Source organism: Dermochelys coriacea, chromosome 10, assembly GCF_009764565.3.
Source record: "Dermochelys coriacea isolate rDerCor1 chromosome 10, rDerCor1.pri.v4, whole genome shotgun sequence".
NCBI classification, from domain to species: Eukaryota; Metazoa; Chordata; order Testudines; family Dermochelyidae; genus Dermochelys; species Dermochelys coriacea.
The window spans coordinates 15,462,673-15,474,273 of record NC_050077.1 but is presented as its reverse complement, the minus strand read 5'-3'; positions in this window follow the sequence as shown (position 1 = coordinate 15,474,273).

Sequence of the window (11,601 nt, the reverse complement as noted above, 5' to 3'; positions counted from 1 at the left end):
TGAAACTATGTTCAAACTGCTGTTAAATGAACAAAGTAAATACACTTTTTGTAGGACCCACTGAGCATAATGAGTCTGATTCTACTCTCACATTAGTTTTATACCTTAGTTCAGAAGAGTTGCTCCGTTTTTAAACTGATACAGGTGTGGGCAAAATTAGCCCCCATATGTCTCCTGATGTCATTCCTATGAGTTGGATTTTCATGGTGAGTGGAACATGGGGCAGTCTAACTGTGACATACAGCTCAATCCTGCAGGGTGTTGAGCAACATGGCCCTGATCCAGTAAAGCATTGAAACACAGTGTTAACTTTAAGCATATAGGTAGTCTCATTGGCTTCTTGGGAAAAGGAGAATTTCAAGCAGCTGCAGAATGCTTTTTACAATCACAGGTAATAGTGCGACTTCTTCCCACATACCCTTTAAATGGGGACATGCTGTCATGACTTTGTAGCCTAGAAAGCTACATTTTTGTTCAGATATGTTGCGAATTATACCTGATAGGTCACGCACAGTTCGAATCTAGGCTGAAGTGCATGAACAAAGCCCACAACTGCAGAGTTCCCAAAGATATTAAGTTTATTACGCTCGAGCGTGGTGCCCCCCTGCTAGTCAGATGGGGACCCTGAATGTAGGTTATGCAAAGATTATATACCTTTTAGCAAAGCATGTTGCCTTCGTGCATCGGAAACCTTAGCCAATAGACAAACCCTCTCCTTATCTACCACTTATCCCTGCTAGGTACATTCCCCGTGCTAAACTACTACTTCAACTACACAACATGCAATGCACCAGTAAAGCACTAAAGCAATGCATCAGTAGCCTTTCTTATCAGGATGGGAGGCTTACATCAAGGCCAGGAGGCAGGGAGTTAGGAACAGACAAAGAACAGAAACCGGGAGTCGAGACAGGCTGGAAACAAGCCAGGGGAGGTTCACAGGAATACAGTAACTAAGGAATACTCCTCCTGGTGCATGATGTGCTTGCTTTTAGACAATGGTGGGCCCCAAACCAAAATGGAGTCACATATGCTAACTTTTCCTTAACGGGTAGGACTCCGGTCTATTTTTAGTCAGTTTTTGGACACCTGTGTTGTTGATACCTTAGTGGTCTTCCATAGCAAATTACTATGGCAATATAAAGAGGAATGGTAACCTATTGATTTCTCCATTATGATATCTTTTTTTCAGATTGGAAATATGTGTTATCCTGAACATTGAGGGTGAGTTTTTCTCTAAGAGATATTCTTTGTACTTGCACAAGACACTTCAGGTTATTTAACTTGCCCAGGATTGAGGCACTTAGGGCAAACTGGTGGCTGTTGCCACTAGCACTGCAGATCCTGAGCAGATCTGCTGGTAACTGAAAGTCTTACTTTTCCAGAAGTGTTAAACCAGTACCTTATACAAGCACTGATTTCTTATCAATAGATGGACAGATTTTTGCTTCCTTTATTTTATCAGCTGTAACCACTAGATGGCAAGCATGCTATACATAACAGAACCAAATACGATTTTTATATAATGCTCAAAAGTGCTTTACAAAATAAGAAGGTAGATACTTGTAGTAAGCAAATGGAGCAGCCATTATGTTGCTCACACACAGCCTTGGACTTTTTTCCTTGAGAGAAGAAACCTTGTTAGGATGCGGATGTTATCACTTGTGTCTAAAAAGTGCCTTGGGATTTTTAACTTTCCCCTGGAGGTCAATCTTGGATAGCAAGTCCAAGTCCTGGTTAGAGACTTGACCTTCCAGACTTCTAGTCTACTGACATTGTGAATGCTGCTGTATAAGCCATGCCAATAACGTACTATTTAGAATAAGTATATATTCATTCTTCCCTTTTGTAATCTATCAGATGGAGGATTAGCTATCCAACAACATGTTCTTTGTTCCAAAGGGATTAACTGTTGTTGCCTGAAGGAAAATGTAGAGTATTACAGATAATGGTAGGAAACACATTATGATGCTTTTACTACTTCTAACTGTTTGGCTATTACATTAGAGATATTATTATTTTATTAATTGTTTTGAAATGTAGTATGTTATAGGCTCCAATTAGGGATTGATTCCCCTATTATTCTAAGCACTGTACACACACACACTGAAAAGATAGTACCTTGTAGTTATCTTCAAAGGACTCCACATACATTTGGGCTCTATTAATCTTAACTCTTATTTAAAGTGGTATCAAATAAACAATGAATATCAGGGTATTTGTTCTAGCATTTTCTACTTATAAAAGTAGCAAATCCTGTAAAACCTTTTTTTGGGGGGGGGGGAGTTATCAAATACTTTTCACAGTAAAAGTATCACCTTGGTTTCACTTCAATAACAAAGCCTCCAAGGAACTTTTGGCAATCAATGTGTCTGAAATGAGCCCTATCCGAAGTACTTGGGTGGACAGAAGTTTGAGTTTTAAAGTTCATTCAGAAAAGCCATGTGAAAAGATAAAAGCAAGGACTGTCCTCATCCGAAAACTTGCAGGCACAACATAGGATGCTGACGTGCACACACTTCGAACAGCTACACTAGCACCGGTATACTCGACTGCTGAATATTGCATTCCAGTCTGGGCACGCATCTCAGATACCAAATCTCTCGACACGCAGCTTAATGTCACAATTGGAATCATAACTGGAACATTAAACTCAATACCCATTCAATGGCTGTCCGCTCTAGCACATATACCCCCACTCAATATTTGGAGGAAGACACACAGATCATGAGTACAACTGAATCATGGCCAAACTGCTTACCAATTCATGAGGCCCTTCAAAATGTTTCAAAGGCATGCTTGAAATTTTGCAAGTCTTTTTAGGCGATGGGCAATAGGTCTTAAAGCATTCTCATTCAATCCTGAGGTAAGAGAATTCTTTCGTGAGGGAAAGAATTTTGGGATAATGCTTATGCCCCAAACAAACACCAGATTACTGACCCTACAAAAGAACATCCAGGCTTCGGCATATACCAGAAACATCAGAACGTAAGAACATAAGAACAGCCATACTGGGTCAGACCAAAGCCCCATCTAGCCCAGTATCCTGTCTTCCAACAGTGGCAAATGCCAGGTGCCCCAAACCATTTCAGAACATTGCATAGCAGACACTGTCATCTCTTATACCTCTGGCAGATGAAAGACAATGCACAATGTGCTGTGGACATTAGTCACAAACTATGAACCACATTGTAAATCGGTGCCCCCCTTTCGATCGCTTGTCATTGGCACCTCAGATTTACACCAAGCCACTTCTGAAGCTACTCACTGGTTCATTAATCTGGACTTAGTTATTTGGACATTGCTCATCACCTCTCTTGCCCAGTGGTGCAGTCCTAAATCTGAAAGTAACAGAATACTACTAAAATATTAATTTTTCTTCAACAAGAATTATGTGGTAGAAGCACATAGGGGGCTGGAGCCAGGCTCTCAATGCAGCTTCCTGTCCGCCCTGGGCTGTAAATCTGGGGCTGGAGCCACACTCTTCCAGCCCTGCTTTGGTTCTTAGTTAGTTTGGTTCTTACTATTTCCCGAAGCTGCTGGCATGGTGCTGAGCCAGCCAGGGTCCGCTGACTCTGTGAAAGTTTGTATCCCCAGCCAGAGGAACCCTGGGAGTAGGGACGTGGGAGCTTCAGCTCCACAGACAGCGCAGCTAAGTGAAGCCTGCTCAGGACCAATACTGGGGCCCAGTGCTTTGCGGCCTTTAGTAAGAGGGATCCCAAGATGCCTTGGGCATGCAAACCCCTCGGTAGTGGGGCCAACTCAACAGGATGTGGTTACCCAGAGGGTTTGACCACAGCCTACAGGGAGATGCTGCAGCTCCAGCTCTTCTAGGAACCTCTCCTCTGTGCCAAGAGAAGGGGCTGAACAAAGTAGCAGTAATGGCTGTGGAGCATCCAGGTCCCTCTGGAGCCCACCAGGCTATCCCAGGCACTGCCCAAACAAATTACATGTCATAACATAGAATATAATATATTATATGAACACTGGATAGACAGAACATATTATATTATGATATGTATGTTTTTTGGGCAGTGCCCACTAAATTTTTAAACCTAAAAGAACGTTTAGCAACTTTGATAAATCTCCTAACTTACTCACCTTACTCCCATTAACATTTATGGGAGTTACATGTATATTTCAAAAGGGAAATATAAAATGAATTCTGATAAATATCTACCAGTACAAGTATGAATTCCAGTGACTAGATGGATTTAACATCTACTCTGCAATTGTGTTTAGCGTTAAAATGCTCTGGACCAAATTTTGCCATCAATGTTCAGGCAACAGTTCCCATTGCCTTAACTGGGGCTACACATGTTCATCAAAATACAGGATTTGGCCTTGTGAAAAAAGTGAATGCTTTAGCTCTCGGTGAACTTTTAGGCTACTCTCTGCCCTCTGCTACATCCTTGCAACCTCATTGAAGTCAGTGGCAATAACCGAGGACAGAATTTAACCCTTAATTTTTAATAGGACTTATTCTGTATATTAACCATTAACTATCACTTTTCAAACATGAACTAATTAATCATCCAACACCCCCTCCTGTGATGTGAATAAGTATTACTTTAAAAAGACCATTTAAGTTGGAAAGACAAGCACTCAAAAGTTAGCAAATGCCAGAACGAAGGTCAATCATACAACTTTACTTTGTCTCTCTTGGCCAAGTATATTATGATACTGTCTGTAATTAAGTGACCCACGCCACAGGCCCCCCAGGACTGCACACTGTAGTCACAGAAAGGTGTTCCTGAGCAAGGTTGTCCCTGGGTTTTAGTGGTACCAGGATCTGGGTGGATAACTTCCATCCTGTGCTCCCTCAAGATGAACGTGGCTTTTCTGAGTGTCTATGAGAAGTCCCTGTCAAAACTTCACCTGATTTTTATCTACTATATCAAACAATAAGGCTACTTAAATAAGAACTGGCTCAAATTTGACTATGGGGTACACAATGATCCCACAGGTTTCAGAGTAGACACAAATCAGACGTCAAGAATTATAACATTCAAAAACCAGTTGGAGAACACTTCAATCTCTCTGGTCACTCGATCACAGACCTAAGAGTGGCTATACTTCAACAAAAAAGCTTCAAAAACAGACTCCAACGAGAGACTGCTGAATTGGAATTAATTTGCAAACTGGATACAATTAACTTAGGCTTGAATAGAGACTGGGAATGGATGAGTCATTACACAAAGTAAAACTATTTCCCCATGGTATTTCTCCCTCCCACCCCACCCCCCACTGTTCCTCTGATATTCTTGTTAACTGCTGGAATTAGCCTACCTGCTTGTCACCATGAAAGGTTTTCCTCCTTCCCCCCCCTGCTGTTGGTGATGGCTTATCTTAAGTGATCACTCTCCTTACAGTGTGTATGATAAACCCATTGTTTCATGTTCTCTGTGTGTGTGTATATAAATCTCTACTCTGTTTTTTCCACCAAATGCATCCGATGAAGTGAGCTGTAGCTCACGAAAGCTTATGCTCTAATAAATTTGTTAGTCTCTAAGGTGCCACAAGTACTCCTTTTCTTTTTGAGAATGATCCCACATGATCTGTACATTTTTTTCTTTTCGTATTTCTTAAATCCTGCTCAGATGCTACCACTTGCTTCTGATTTATTCAGAAATGTTTTAGAAACAGCAGATGGACCCTTGGTAAGCCCCAGAAAGAACCCCCCAAAAGGCTTTTTCTGAGAACATATTTTGTTGTTGAGCTCTACTAGCCGAGTTCTTGTTGCATTACACAATACCCAGTGAAGCTACTTACTGAAAATGTTATGATCTCCTTCTGCATGTGGAAAGCAATGGAACAGGTTTCTACACCCTACAAACAATACGCTGAAACTTTGTTTTGCTTCAGTCTTCAGAGGACAACAGATAGCCAGGTCCCGCATTTATCTTTTGTTCCTGTTATTTCTCTCTCATTGTTCCTGTTATTTCTCACAAAACGTTGGAGAGTAAGAAACACGAAGTGTTAGGGCTAATTCTGCTCTCAGTTACATCAGTGCTAATCAGGAACAATTCCACTCAAGTCACTTTGAGTTCCTTTGGATTTACAGGAGCATTACTAAAAAAATTTGGGCCTAGTGCACCAGGTTTTTTGCTTTTCCCTTTGAAACTGATCAGCTCTCTGAAGAATACTGTGGTCAAGCCTATCAGAAGAGAATGAAGATTACTGTTGTAAATCCTAGGAGCTGAATTCTTCCCTTGCATAACTTATCTGAAATTGTGAGAGTTGCATCGTGGATGAAATTGTCCCTCTGTGTTTTGAGGAGACCCAGCTTGCTGTTTTTCCGTGTTGTCCATATAGAGACAATGATCAATATTACCATTTCAGTTAAAGGGTTGGCTTAGAGGGCTATTCAAAATAACTAGACACCCTGGAACTCTATGTTCAAATCCAGCTTTTGGATCCAACCGCAGGAGGTATGTTGACTTCCATGCAGTTTACTAGGTCTCTGATCCCCAAAGCTCATTGAAGCGAATAGGAAGACTTCAATGGGCTTTGGAATACACCCTATATGTGGATCTTCTGGATGATACTATAAATACTGAAACTCTTTTACATGTACTGTATAAGATTCATATCATCCACCACAACTGGGATAGAACGTAGCATCCTTAATGGTGGATTTTCGCTTAAATATCATAATACATGAAAGTCAGGGCTGTTCTGTACATTCAAGGAGAACTCAGTGAGTGCCTTATTCTTTTAATTTGTCTTGAGCTTTCAGTAACATCAAAAGCTGTTTTAAGGGAAAACAAGTATCCAGAACTCTCTGCTACACTAATGGAACAGTATTCAGAGAACATCAATTGACATATATGTTTGCCTCCACTCATTCTGAAATGTCAACAGGCAGGTCTTGCACATTCCACATTTTCATTACCTACTGAACATCAGTCAGTTGAGTATACTGTATGGATAGATGGGATGTTTTTGTAAAGTCATTTTCCATTAGCATCAAACAAGGTACATATTTTTTCCAGCTTAGATCAAACATAAAGTCATAAAAAGAAAAGGAGTACTTGTGGCACCTTAGAGACTAATAAATTTATTTGAGCATAAGCTTTCGTGAGCTACAGCTCACTTCATCGGATGCAAATAAGGTGCCACAAGTACTCCTTTTCTTTTTGCGAATACAGACTAAAACGGCTGCTACTCTGAAACCTGACATAAAGTCGTAGGAATTGTTCTCTGCCCACATCATTACTATTATAGTGCTACCTAGCAACATAAGTAAAAAAGCATCTTATAGGGAAGAGTTGGGCCTGAGCTGCTAAATTCAGGTTTGAATTTGGATCTGAATTTTCCCAGCGTTTAAGGTTGTTTGGATATGAATTTTTGGTTTCAGAGTCATCTCTTCTCACATTATTTTACTAACAAAGCCAACTACAAATTGTGGGTACTTTGTATACAACATTCACAGAATAAAGCGACACTCAAAACAGAGGATGTTGCAAATGGAACAAAGTGTTACCATATTTATCCACTGAATATAAAAATGAAGGTCCAGGGCTTCCCTGGGGTGAAAAGACCAACAGAGGGAGTGAAAATGTAATGTCCCCAATGTAGAGAGTTTCTTTTGATCAACCTACTGGAGGGCACCCTCCCCCTGCAAAATTAACACCTCCTAAAACTTGTGACTCCTCCAAAATCCTTTTCACCTCTTTTCTGGGATTGCAGTGACCTTGCAGAAATGTTACATGACCTGAATAACTCAAATTCAATTATACATGATAATGCAGATTCAAAAATAGAGCACATCATTGTGTAGCTCTTACTTTTCTTAAATTGTGTGAAAATTTGCGTTTCAAGGTGCATGAACAGCAGAATAGGGCAGTTAGGTCTCCACAACACTTAACACACCTATGGTACGTACAATGGGGTGAAATAAGCCTGGGGTAGCATCTTTCCCACTACTGTCTCTTGTTTTTATTTATTTAAGTCAGGCTCTTAGGGTACTAGTCTCATTTTGATGCCTGCAGATTTATTCATATAACTCCACATGCATCAACATGAGAATAAAATACGTGCACTCTAGAGAAAATAATTAAGTGAATCACTAAAGCATAAAATGCCCAAGTTAAAATGCTTAAATATTCCATTTGATGCAGCTATATATGACAATGTAATTTTCATCAGCCCAAAATAAGGATTCAGAATCCTCTTAGTCAGGCTGCTCTGATTTTCATTGCCATTAAGCACAATTGCACTGAAGAGAAGATACCAATGCAGTATTAATGCTACTGTCTGGGATGCTGCAATATCCACTAGGTTTCTGAACATGCCCATGTAGTTGAGAGAAAGTGTTATCCTTATAAAATTACTAATAATTACCCTGGTCAGTGAATAGCACTGTTGTGGCATGCACACCTTTCTGTAGAAATTGTACTACCTTTTTATAAATTATCTGCAGTAAGATAGGATCTTTAAATTATTGGCTGATCAAGTATCAGAGCAAAAACTTATTGAAAGATGTAGCTATGACAACCCAGCATAAGTATACTTGTTGGCAAAGAAGGAGATGGGCTAATAGCCAAGTACAAGCAGTTGTGAAGCAATTCATACACTTTTTGTATTCTATATGAATATGACAGCTATTGTGGGACTGAAAACTGTTTTTCTTCCCTCTAACACAGTGATTCTCAAACTGTGGGTTGGGACCGCAAAGTGGGGCATGGCTTCATTTTAATGGGGTCACCAGGGCTAGCATTAGACTTGCTGAGGTCTTGGGCCAAAGCCCCACTGCAGAAGCCCTTGGGCTTCAGTCCAGGCTGGCAGGGCTCAGGTTACAGGCCCCCTGCCTGGGGCTGAATCTCTTGGGCTTGGGCTTTGGCTTTGTTCCTCCTTCCCCCCAGGGTGGTGGGATTCTGGCAGGCTTAGGCTTCGGTCCCCGCTCCTGGGGTCATGTAGTAATTTTTATTGTTAGAAGGTGGTCACGATGCGATGAAGTTTGAGAAGCCCTGCTCTAACAGAAGGAACCAGCTTGAGAATGAGATGCCAAAAGACCTAAGCCAGAGAGGCATATGGCATTGTGGTACTAGGGTGAACAAATAGCAACTGTGAAAAAACGGGACAGGGGTGAGGGGGTAATAGGAGCCTATATAAGAAAAAGTCCCCAAAACTGGGACTGCCCCTATAAAAATGGTAAAAAGAAAAGGAGTACTTGTGGCACCTTAGAGACTAACAAATTGATTAGAGCATAAGCTTTCGTGAGCTACAGCTCACTTCATCGGATGCATTTGGTGGATTTTTTTTTCCACCAAATGCATCCGATGAAGTGAGCTGTAGCTAACGAAAGCTTATGCTCTAATAAATTTGTTAGTCTCTAAGGTGCCACAAGTACTCCTTTTCTTTTTGCGAATACAGACTAACACGGCTGCTACTCTGAAACCTATAAAAATGGTACATCTGGTCACCCTATGTGGTACCCACCTCTTCAGACCCATATGCCACTTTGTGTCCCTTCCTCCCACTTCTCAAACACCTAGTGGTGACATTTTGAAAATATGCTCCTTAACCTCTCTGTGCCTAAATTTAACCATGTAAAAATGGGTACAGTAATATTTATTACCTACCTTGCTGGGTGCTGCGAGGTTCATTAATTATTAAATGTGAAGTGCTTTGATATCCTCTAATAAGAGGTGCTACATAAGAGTTAAAGATTATTCTGATGCCAAGAAATTCAAAGAGAAAACTGGAACTCCTTTCTTAAGCCTACAACTTTGTACTGAAGATGGTTTTTGAAGATTCAGTTTGAATCTGAGTCACAACCTTAATATTATTTAAATAAATACATTTTTTCTATTTATAATAGAATAAGTCAAAGGACTCTGGGGTCCTCATTGTCCTAATATTCAAAGTCCTCCCTGGAACTGGCCATGATTGAGAGATCACCTACTATGATCAAAACCTATGGTGACAGCTGTGTCCAACTGAAATTGCAGCACTGTCCACAAAAGCAGGGAGACCGAGAGCTGGATCAGGACCTAAATGCAAAACTTATCTCTTTGAATTAACTTTCCTTTATGAACACAACCAACCAAAACATAAAATACACACAAATCATGTATCTTACTACTGCTAACTGGGAAGGAAGGGAGAGAGATTGTTATATCTTTCTAATTGTTAGGAGACATTCATGTACTATGGTGGTGGGAGTCAGAGAAAAATTTAAAAATGTGACTGAGTTAACATAATGTTTATATCTATTCTAACAAGCTGGATTTTTATGCTTTGGCTCACAGAGGAAAATGATAAATAGATTAAGCTACAGCACATTGTTGATTCACACTTCCTCTTATACCAGTTCTCTATATAATAGAGATTTTGAACAGATTCTACACTCCTTCAGTTTCACAGCTAGAATCAATTTAGCAGATCCACACAAAGTGTGAGAAACTAATAAGCTTTTTTTCATCTTTAAAGTAGTTTTTGCGTCATTCTGTCCATTTCCCACCCAAAAAATTTCTCACTTTGACGCAAACGACTGGCTTTAGGTTAGAGAAATCTAATGTTAATTAACATTTGTGGTCATGGTGAGTTGTGCAAATGTAACTTTAGTACTGAAGAAAATTGATATGCCAACATTGATCTAAAATATAGAAGATAAAGGCCTATTTGAAGGATATCCTTTCCTTCAGAAAGAGGAAATCCTTTGATTTAACCTAGAAGTAAAATAAATGGACCTTTTGGTACCCAGAAAAGATAATCTTTATTAAGTGTATAATAAAGGAAATAACAATGGATATAATTTGAACATAAATTGAAAAATGTATTTCAATAATTGTTGTAGGTTGGTAATATTTTCATATAACTAAAGATGTGTTGTAATAATAAAAAGTGGCAAAAGGAATTATTTCCCAGCCCTTTCCCAAGATGAAAACAATAGCAGATTACACTCCATCTAACTGTGAGGCACTTTGACTTATGCACATACTTAATGTAATAGTCCTCAGGACGTGTTCAGGAGAATACCTGCACAGAACTTATTGCAAAATCAGGCAGAGTGGTAGAGTGTCAAGCTCTAGACTACATTATCTCCTACTCTTCATATTATTTAAGTATAGTTTTTATTTCCTCTTTTTTTTTTACAGGGGAAAAATGTAATAAGATCTTTGAAATTTCTAAAACAAGTATTTCTTTAATCTGGAAAAAATATTCTTCAAGACTACTAACATTTTTTGTTTAGTTACTTATTTATTCTTGCAGACGTAATCTTTTTAGTGCTATGGTTGTATTCCAGGATTAGATGGATGGAGCATAGTGTGAATTCAGTGCAGTAGTCAGTTGAGAGTAGCCATAAAGTCAGCGCAAATACAAGGACACAGATGGCTACTTAAAGTATGGGCAAAGGGTACAATCCAGACTAATGATCAGCTGTGTCACCTCTGCCCTCATTGTAAAGGGTGGCCTTTACAATGCTTTGCTGCTATAGCCTCCAACCAGACTGCTCACAAACAACTTCTAGCATGCAAGTCACTCACTCCCAGCTATGTCTGTGTGTGTGCAGCAGCCAGCCAGCCATACCTTGGCTCTTACCAGCTTTGGTTATACTGCAGATTGATCCCAATATACTCCCACTCTTATATTTTC